Source organism: Sinocyclocheilus anshuiensis, unplaced genomic scaffold, assembly GCF_001515605.1.
Source record: "Sinocyclocheilus anshuiensis isolate Anshui unplaced genomic scaffold, SAMN03320099.WGS_v1.1 scaffold2257, whole genome shotgun sequence".
Lineage (NCBI taxonomy): Eukaryota > Metazoa > Chordata > Actinopteri > Cypriniformes > Cyprinidae > Sinocyclocheilus > Sinocyclocheilus anshuiensis.
This window is the reverse complement of record NW_015551137.1, coordinates 300,119-310,409: the sequence shown is the minus strand read 5'-3', so window position 1 is coordinate 310,409 and position 10,291 is coordinate 300,119. Positions and strand designations below refer to the sequence as shown.

Genomic DNA, 10,291 nt, shown 5'->3' with positions numbered 1-10,291 from the left:
TCAGATCGCTGAGTTTCCACACAATCAGAATGGTTTTCTATTTTGGTGTGTTTAGTTATTCTGCATGGATCTGTGTATGCAGTCCTTTGGCATCTCCCTGTGGTCTTGTTTGGCATGGCAGGTTGACTTGTGCTTATTTGTTAACGTTACTGTATAAATAAGGTTTACATACTTTTAAGTAGCTACTTTTAAGTTGTAAAGAATATCTGCAGTGACATTTTTGCAAAGTATGTATTGATTTGGAGAGGAGGGGGGCCTTGAAGTAAAAAAGGTTGAGAACCACTGGCTTAGACAAATGCTAACATGCTGAGAATGCTAACCTAACAAGTATATGATCCATAAATGTTTAAGAATCACTTAGGCTACCTCTGAGTGATTCATGATCAGGTAGATCTTAAACCACACGCTCACGCCAGAAAACTATTAATTGGCCAAAATGCTTCGTTTTACTTTTCGGAGATCATCTACTCTTCCCTGTGGATGACCTCTGACCTACTTTCTGTACGATCTGAGTCTCTGCATATTGAAAACTTGAAGCTGTATTTTTAAAAACGGGATATTTGCAGTCTACGATTTCAGAACAAAAAATTCGCTGTTTGAAAATACGTCTTTAAAACTGCCATAAAATCATTCAGTTGTGTTCAATTTCAAATGTTTAATATTCAAGTAAATTAAAAAATCTAATTCAGAACTATGTTAAATGCCACATAATATTCAGTTTTGTTAAATGACACTTGTCAATAATTCAAATGTACACAGTACAAATTCAATTAGTTTTGTCATATTACAAGCTCCATATAAATGCATCATATAAGTCACTTTGGAATAAATCACAGTAGGCCTATGTATCATGATAAAAAAAAAAGCGACTTTACATTCTGGAAATACTTTAGGCTATAGCAAATTATTTTGCGGACCCCCTATCACTTTAAGAACCGCTGGTCTTCACAGAACAAAGCCCTGTCTAGACTCTGCCCCGGTATGAGTTGTGTCGAGCTATTCATTAGTCTTTTTGATGAAAAAAGATGAAATGTAGTTGCAATAAATGCATTAAGAATCCGTGCAACTGCAGCAGCAGAGGACTATTATTCTGCTGCGTGATACTGCGGAAGAACTGATGACGGCACGGTTTGATCTTCGGCTGACCAATCAGCAGAAAGGGGCGTTTAATTACCGTCCACATGTAGAAATCGAATATTCAAGCTGTTTATTCATTTTTCTACCCCTGAACGAAAGACAAAAATATAAGCTGAATTCTCGTTTTTTGGAAAAAAAACGAAAAAGCCGAAATTAGCCGTTTTCTCATTTTTCTACTTTCAATATCAAATCAAAAAATGAATGAATGAATGATACAAGGATTGTACACGGACCGATTAGGCTACTTGTCAAACTGTTTATGTTCACTTAAGACATAACTATTATTATAACTACTTAAGACAAATACAAAGCACAAAGTAGCCTATATTTGTCCACAATTATTATCTGCAATCCGTGCATCAGACAGGGTACGAAAACACCTGCCAGAGGCAAATGAATTGAGAAAATATACAGGACAAATTAGTTCAGATTTGAGAATGAAAACCAACCTTTTTGTTCCAGAGTATCTTCATGTTTGTCTCTGAATGCTTCTTCAATCCTCATGTCTTCACTCTCCTCTTTAATAAACGCCATTCTGGGTATTTGCAGAATTTGTCCTGCTGAAGATCAAAATAAAACAAATCCAAACTAAATCTCGCAGATCTTCCCAATATAACAAGAGAAAAAAAAAAGCATACACATGATGTAAATGAGAGATTAATTGGGTAGTTAGTCATTGATTATATCAAGAATTTTCACGTGAGTGAGTTCAGTCAGCAAGTTTGAAGAAAAGTTTTGGTTGTCTTAGAGGACCGAACATCAGCAGAAACAAGTCTGTGTTGGCTGAATATATTTAGCAGCTTCTATATTTAAAGATAAAATATGTAATGCATTATTATTTAATTATTATAGTCCTACCATTAATAATTATTTAATTTTTAACGTATAACGTATTTAATTTTTAGTTAAGTAGTAGTTAAGTATTTAAATAATTAACCCTTCTAGGCTGTTGGTGTCTGTGTTTATTTATTTATTTTTACAATGACATAGATCTTGTGACTTCCTGCACTTGCTATACTTCATATTTCAGTACAGTAAACGTACTAAAATTTGTTTTAATAGTCATTTTATAATAACTCCAAAAGCAAGATGTCAGAAAAATAGGGAGTGGAAATAGCAACTGAGCTGATGAGTGTTCCTCTGCTGCCATCTACTGGTTACATAACGGTTTTAAGTCCGTTATTTCTATCTTTTGCTGTAGTGTGTCAGTAGGAAATATCAGTTTACATTTCCAAACATTCATTTTGTCATTAATTGTAATAATCCAGTGAGTCTGACAACAGCCAGTGCTCCACACAGAGATCTGATCTCATTATCATCCAGTCTGTCTGTATCGTTCAGTCAAAATAGTCCAATGAGATTTAAGTGTGGAAGTTTACAATCAGAAATCAACTGAAATGTGAAACATCATCAAATTTTTGTATATAGAAAAACAAACTGCTAAATTTACAGTAATATATTGTAAAGTACTAGTCCAAACGAAACAGTACATTTTACAGAAAGAATGTTAAGATAATCCTTTTTATATATACAGATAACTAATTTAAATAGGAAAAAAAGTCATTCAGAAAGCAATAGAATGTAGTTAACATTAAAAAATGACTGTTAAAATAATAAAACTGATACTTTTACAAATTCATGTTATCTTTACTGATAAAAATATGCACAGGTACAGCAAAATGTTAATATGAATGGTTTAAAAAATAGGTGACATGTCTGAATTGAGTATGCCTAATAATCACAATGCCAAGTCCAATATCACAATGACAATGGTTCAATCACCTGATAAAAACATCACAATAATCCACAAGTCAGCTGTTCGGACTCTCGTTCTGAAAGCACACATTCACTGCAAAGGATCCATTGCTGAGCAAGTGATGTGATGTCAGTTTATTTTCTTCATATCTGTTCCAATGAAGAAACAAACTACTCGGCGTCTTGGGCTGCAGGCAGAATTTCACATTTTCATTTTTAGGAGAACTATTACTTTAAGGTTCATGTACCTTAACTGCCAGAGCTGTACTCAGCCTCATGTTTTAACTGCATTATCTTTATTTGTAGTGAACTCCTGGTTTGCCTGGGTAGACTGGTCGAATACCATTGAGGAAGCTGTCAACATCATTTTTTTCTTTTTCTTTTACAATGGCTAATATTTTGTTTTCAAATTCATCCATGCCATTTGATTGCCTTTTTCTTTTTTTAGATGCAGTGGTGCTTTGGCTGCTGGTGCCTGATACAGGGATGTGGTGACTTGGAACCTGTCTGCTGAGCACCTGATTGTCAGACACCTGTCAAGCTAAATTTGTATGTATAGCTCTTCTCACAATATACACTGTTTGAAAACAGCTTTCCTTTTTATAGTATCTTGGTGGGCAAGGTTCAGGGTCCTTGCATGTTTGTCTCCGGGTGCCTTTTTTCTTTCTATTGCTTTTATTTATTTGATCTGTATATTATTAATATGCTGTGCTGATTTACAACTGGAAGTACTTGACCTTTTTTTGTAATACTACAAACAAGTCCTATATCTTGTTTGGACCCTAATGGTCATTTCATCATTGTCACTAGCCAACTATGTCTTACCCGATTAACTTTTGGTTAATGTATATGGCTCTAATTGGGACAACAATGCCTTTTTTCAGAGATTTTTGTCCTCCCTCCCTGAGTTAGATACCAGCCGGCTGATTTTAGGTGGAGATCTGAACTGCTCTCTGGATCCTGTTTTAGACCTCTCATCAACCAGGGCTGCGTTTCCCAAAAGCATCGTAAGCCTAAGTGCATCGTAGACCCATTGCCACCAATGGATCTACGATCAACTTAGGCTTACGATGCTTTTACGATGCCTCTTCCACAGTCTAAATCTTCTAAAATCATTAATCTTTTAATGGAGCAGTACTCAGTTTCTGATGTTTTCTCACCAGTAAATCAATCCTTTTCATGGATTGATTAATTTCTTGTCAATAAAAATGACTTTCTTCAGTCAATTCCTGACCGTGCTCCAGAGTTGGATGTCATCTCATTACCTGGTAGTTACACGACTCGGTGACCTAGGCATTTTCAGTTTCTATTGCTCAACGATCCTGAGTTTGCTAGAATTATAAATAGCCATATTGACCTTTTTATTTCTATCAATATAACTCCTGATGTCCCAGCATCAACAATATGGGAGTCATGTAAAGCCTTTCTTAGGGTGAAAATAATCTCTTATGTTACTCACTGCAATGAACTTGCCACAGAAAAGACTTCCAGTCTACTTAAAAAAAAAATCAGAATTTCAAGATATGCCAGTTTGCCAAGCTCTGACCTTGTTAACAAACTGCTCACAAATAAAGCCGAATTCAATCTGTTTGCTATTAATGAGGCAATTTTAGCACTACAAAAGTCTTGCTTTAAGCATTAAAAGCAAGTAAATTATCTCGTCAAATTCTTCAGTTTTTTTTTTGACTCTCATCATATTACTCAAATTCTTCTCCCTTCTGGCACCACTATGTACCCCTTGTCATTAATGAACTATTTAGGGATTTCTACGTCACTCTTTATTCTTCCGAGAATACAGCTGGTGAATCTCCTTACGTTAGTTTCCTTCAGTATTTAGTCATTCCGCATGTTAACTCTGATGTTGCTTTTAAACTGGAGGAGCCCATTACTCTGCAAGAAATTTAAGGAAGCCCTACTGAGATGCAAAATGGGAAGTGTTCGGGCCCAGATGGATTCCCTTCTAATTTTTTTCAAAACTTTTTCTGATCTGTCATTTCTGCTGCTGAACATGTTTAACAAATCCCTCACTTCAGGTATCCTTTCTTTAACCTTGCGCCAAAAGACAAAGACCCCCTTTTATGCAGTAATTACTGTCTCGTCTCCCTGATCGGGGGTGATGTGAAAATACTAGCCAAAGTCCTTAAATACTGTTTTATCTAGTATTATTTCACCAGGTCAAACTGGATTACGGATAGATTTTCCTGCTATAACATTAGACAACCCCTTACCATTCTTTACTCACCCTCTCTGTCAAGAACTCCAGAATTTGTCATCTCTTTGGATGCAGAAAATGTTTGATAGCATGGAATGCCTACAGTGTTAAACCTATTTGTGCAATTTGGTCTCGTATCAGGCTATAATTTGAATCTACACAAGAGTGAGCTGATGCCTATTAATCCTGCTGCCTTAAAGTATCCACTGCAAACATTGCCCTTTAAAGCATCTCTACACAACTTTAAAAGGTTAATTCACCCCAAAATGCAAATTCTGTCATTAATTACTCACCCTCATGTCGTTCCAAACCCGTAACACTTTCGTTCATCTTTGGAACACAAATGAATTTATTTTTGATGGAATCAGAAAGCTCTCTGACACTCCCATCGACAGCAACGCAACTGTAATGTTCCCAGGTCCAGAAACGTAGTAAGGACATCGGTACAACAGTCTATATGACATCAGTGGCTCAACTTCAACTTTGCGAAGCTACTTTTTGTGCGCAAAAAGGGCTGTCAACGTTAACGCGTTAACGCATGCGATTAATACAAAATCCTTATTGCGTTAAAATAATTTAACGCAAATAAATTACTGAAACACACAAATGTGCGTCATTAACGTAATTTGCATCACGCAGTTGATATTGGGGGTCGGGAGTTTATCAATCTTAGCATCTACAATGGCGCCAGCACCAGTAACTCTGGTAGGCAGAAATTTATCTTTTAAAAGAAAATTGGATGACGAAGAACTGGCCTACCATCGAAGCTCATCTCGTTTAAAATGTCATTTAAAAGCAAAACACATCACAGGTTCTACTAGCACCCACTGCTAGTCAACAGTTAGAGCAGAGTTTGCTCGAGTATCAGTTATGCTCAGTGTTGACAAGTCCGCGGTTTTCCCGCGGAATTAGGCTACTTTAACACTCGCCATGTTTTGTAGTTTTGGGCTAGTTTTGAGTAGCAATTAGGTGTTCACTGCTTTAATAGCTTATTTATAAGCTTATAATATTTGCTTTTGTCCAAATATTGGGGGGGCACGAGTGAAATTACACAAACTTGGGGGGGGGCGCATGTCCTAAAAGGCTGAAAACCCCTGTACTAGCAAACCGACAAGTAGTGTGCAACAACCCACACTGGATCAGTGTATACGGCGTGTGACTAGACAAACGTCAGCCAGGCTTACTACTTCCATAGCAAATTGGATTGCCAAGGACTGCCATCCAGTCAACATCGTTGCTGACCAGGGCCTGAAAGAAGTGATCAGGATTGCCACTTCCGACCCATCGTTCGAGCTACCGTCAAGATCAACAGTCACGTCCAGGATTCACAAACTGTACATTAATGAAAAGAAATGCAAAGTAGAGCTGCTATCACAAACAAAAAAAATTGCTTTTACCACTGGACATCGGTAAGCTTGCATAATTACTTGGGTACAACTGCGCATCTCATCGATAAAGACTGGCACATGCATTCATTTGCATTAACTGTGCTTAAAAGCGAAGAAAGGCATTTTGCTGAGGCCTGTGCTGAACAGTTTATAAAAGTGGCAAAGGAGTGGGAGATATAGAGCAAAATCACTACTGTTGGTAGTCGCTGCATCTAGATTGCGTCCTTTCGAGCATATGCCGTGTATAGCACACATTATACAGAGGGCAATCGTCATGGCTCTTCGTGAAGGTGGCTTTGATGGCGTTTTAGTGAAATGTCATAAATTAGTCGGACATTTCAAACATAGCCCATCTAATATGATAGACCTGAAAGCACAGCAAATTTCTCATGGCCTGGGCGAAGATTCTCTAGTGCAAGACGCTCTCACACAGTGGCATTCCACCCTCGAGATGGTCAGCCGGATACTACGCAACAAAGACCCCCTGATAGCAGCATTGGCTCATCAAAACCACAAGCTATCCCTTCTAACATCTGCAGAGTTTGATAAACTTGCTGGACAGAAAACAGGCTGGAGAAACTACTGGAACCATGCAGGTTGGTGCTTCAGTTTATTTGGTGATGTTATTTTTAGCCAGTATTTATTGATTTTTATGATTGCTATTAAAACAAGTCCTGTATATATTTAAAATAGCTCATGTCAAATGCAGCATGTGTATGAGAGAGACCAAATAAGAAAGTAAAGCAGGAGAGAGAATAACACTTTACAATAAGGTTCTATTCATTAATATTATTGTAATGTTAACTAAGTAACTACAGTAATCAAATACTAGCAAACTATTGTTTAGTGTTTATTAATATTTGTTTATAGTTTAGAAAAAATAACTAATACTAGCAACATTAATTTTAAAAATGTATTAGTAAATGCTGACATTAAAATTAACTAAGAAGACCTAATGATAGGTTATTGTTAGCAAATGCAATCTTTTAATTGGATGTGTGTTTATTATTCAGATAAGTCATGAAACTTCTTGGGGGGTGAAAAATATGTTTCCTGTTCTGTTGTGTTGCCTGCACTTTGCCACTTGTCTCAGAAGATGACCCTGCTTATGTTGTGCACTTTAAGGATGCATTCAAAGAGGATATGACAAAGCGCAAAGAACACGCAAACATTGCTTGGCTCAAAATCGCAACAGCTCTTGATCCCAGATTCAAAAACCTGAAATGCATTCTTAAAGCAGAAAGAGCTGAAGTTTTGGAAACATTAGACAAGATGCTAAAAGAGGAGAACCTGGCTCCACATTACTCAGATGCTGGATCAGAGCCACAAAAGATGAAAATTGGTCTCCTCTTGTTGGGCTCTGATACGGAGTCAGATGATGAAACATCACTGGAATCCAGCCCTCTTGCTAGATACAGAGCAGAGCCCAGCAGAAGCCTTGAACAATGCCCTCTGCATTGGTGGTCTGCGCACACAGCAGAAGTCATGACAAGCTGGCGACAATTGCACGGAAATATCTAGCAACTCCTGCTTCAACTGTGCCATGCAAGAAACTATTTTCACTTGCAGGACACATAGTGTACAAGAAGAGGGCTGCTCTGGCACCTGAAAATTTTAACAACCTTGTATGCCTTAGCAGCTGGTTAAATGCTGACTAGAAAAATAAGGTTCTGTGTGTTTTGTTTTAGTTTGGCAAGCAGGAAATTGAAATTGAATTGAGATTGAAACTGTTCTTATGGTTCTCTTTGCTGGATATAGCAATTTTGTGAAATGATGACAAAAATAAACGTTAAACCAAAACTAAATAGTGTATGTTTAATTTCACTATAAGTGCGATTAATAACAGTTAATCGGACAAAAAGGGTGCGATTAATCGCGATTAAAACAAAATTTTTAATCTATTGACAGCCCTAATATATATATATATATATATATATAAATGCGCAATCTAGGAAAACCCACCACATGGTGAAATTTTACCTTTTTAGGTTTTGATACCATATGAAAGCTGGGTTCTAGCCCTTTCCAAAACTGTTTTTATTTTGAAACGTAACAAAAGTTATGGCTATCTGAAGTTGGCTGATAGCTATGATTTTCAGGAATGGAATTTTGAGAAAAACGGGTTTAAAGTAAGGCAATGAAAATAGAAACACAACAGTCAAGTATCACAAGTAAAAGTCACTTTACTGTGATAAAAAACTTATTTTAGTCACTGTACATGATTACACTGTACATAAAAGATACAACATGACCCCCAAGGAACACAGAACACTTGCAAACATTTTAACTTTAAGTGTATATATCTGTTCATAAAACATCACAGATTAACAGCGTGCAGGCTCCAATTCTTCTCCTGTTCTACTCTGGATTTATTGCTGGACTTAATCCATAACTAGACACAGTTCGGGGTTGTAACTTGTAGTTTTGTGTTCTAGACTTGTAGTTTTAATTAATGTTGTCACCATTTGAACTAAATGAAAGTAATGCATAGCGATATGAAAATTGTGCTGGGGGCCCTTTAAGAACGAGAGCTGTCTGTCAGGAGCGCTATACTGCATCATTACACAAACAGACTAACGTTACCCTGAAGAGGACAGTTTTCCGTTGTTTATCATGGGCATAGTCTCTGAACTTTTGATCACCCCTTGTATGTTTAGATAGCACAAATAGTGTACCTTGTAGTTTACATTTAGAAAAGCGAGCGCAGCGCAACTGTTCGTGCACCTGTGCATATAACAGACTCCTCCTCTTTAGTAACGTCATCCGATCCTTCATCTCTGGATGTGAAGTAGTCCATTATAACATCGCTTAGGGCACTGATATCACCAAGACTGAGCAGATTGAGACGAGCAAGATCGTTTAAATGAGCAGCTACTTCAGACTGCGTTGTTCTCTTGTGCTCCGCCATCTCACGATATAAAAAATAAAACTTGCGTGCTGTAGTTTACACAGGACTAGCGGGAAATGTGCATATATATATATTTATTAAGGGTGTAACGGTACATGTGGGTCTTTCGGTTCGGTACGCACGTATACCAAACAAATACTGCAATGTTTTAATCACTGCACGAATGGATGATACCGTCTCATCTTTGAAATCATGTGCAATTTTTCCCAGGAAATTCGAACAATAAATGCCATTTTGGCGCTCTTTGATGTGGTGTGACAAATCGCTGTATAAACGCCTCAGTTCAAACAACAGTGCGGAGCGCGATCATCCCCTCACTACTAGTTTTAACGGGAAATAAACATGAATGTTGTAAATCCCACAGCTCGGATTCAGCACGAACTAACATGGCGGCACCTATCACCCGGTATAGATCAACTAACACGGTTATTATAAAGGTGTTTAACCTGCCAAATACATTTACTTACACATATCTGAGAATCAAAATATCAGTTATTTCACAATATAATTAACATGTTTGAGAATACTTTAAATAAAACAGGAAAAATGAAATAAAAGTTATACATCGCTTATTCACAGCTATTGTGGCTACGGTGTGTCACATGACAATCATGATGTGTCGCCAAGGAAACAATAAGGCCATACATTCTAAAATGTATGCTGGAATATTTTTAAACTCGTGTGAAAAGGTTAAAGAAAGAGCAATTTGTTCAGTTAAACTCTAATTAAAAAAAAAAAGTTTAGTTGTTTCCCCCTGCTGTACCGAAACCATACCGAACCATGATGTCAAAACCGAGGTACGTACCGAACCTTCATGTCTGTGTACCGTTACACCCCTAACACACACACACACATATATACATATACATATATATATATATATATATATAT

At 37.1% G+C, this 10,291-nt stretch overlaps 1 protein-coding gene across 1 annotated transcript in view; it reads right to left on the bottom strand.

Moving 5' to 3' along the window:
- Positions 1–1,643: 1,643 nt before the first annotated feature.
- LOC107663244 (gastrula zinc finger protein XlCGF8.2DB-like) overlaps positions 1,644–10,291 on the bottom strand; it is a 30,693-nt gene continuing 22,045 nt past the window's right edge. Inside the window, exon 3 of the transcript XR_001631306.1 lies at positions 1,644–1,697. The gene's annotated coding sequence lies outside the window, so the exon portion shown is untranslated. The remainder of the gene's footprint in view (positions 1,698–10,291) is intronic.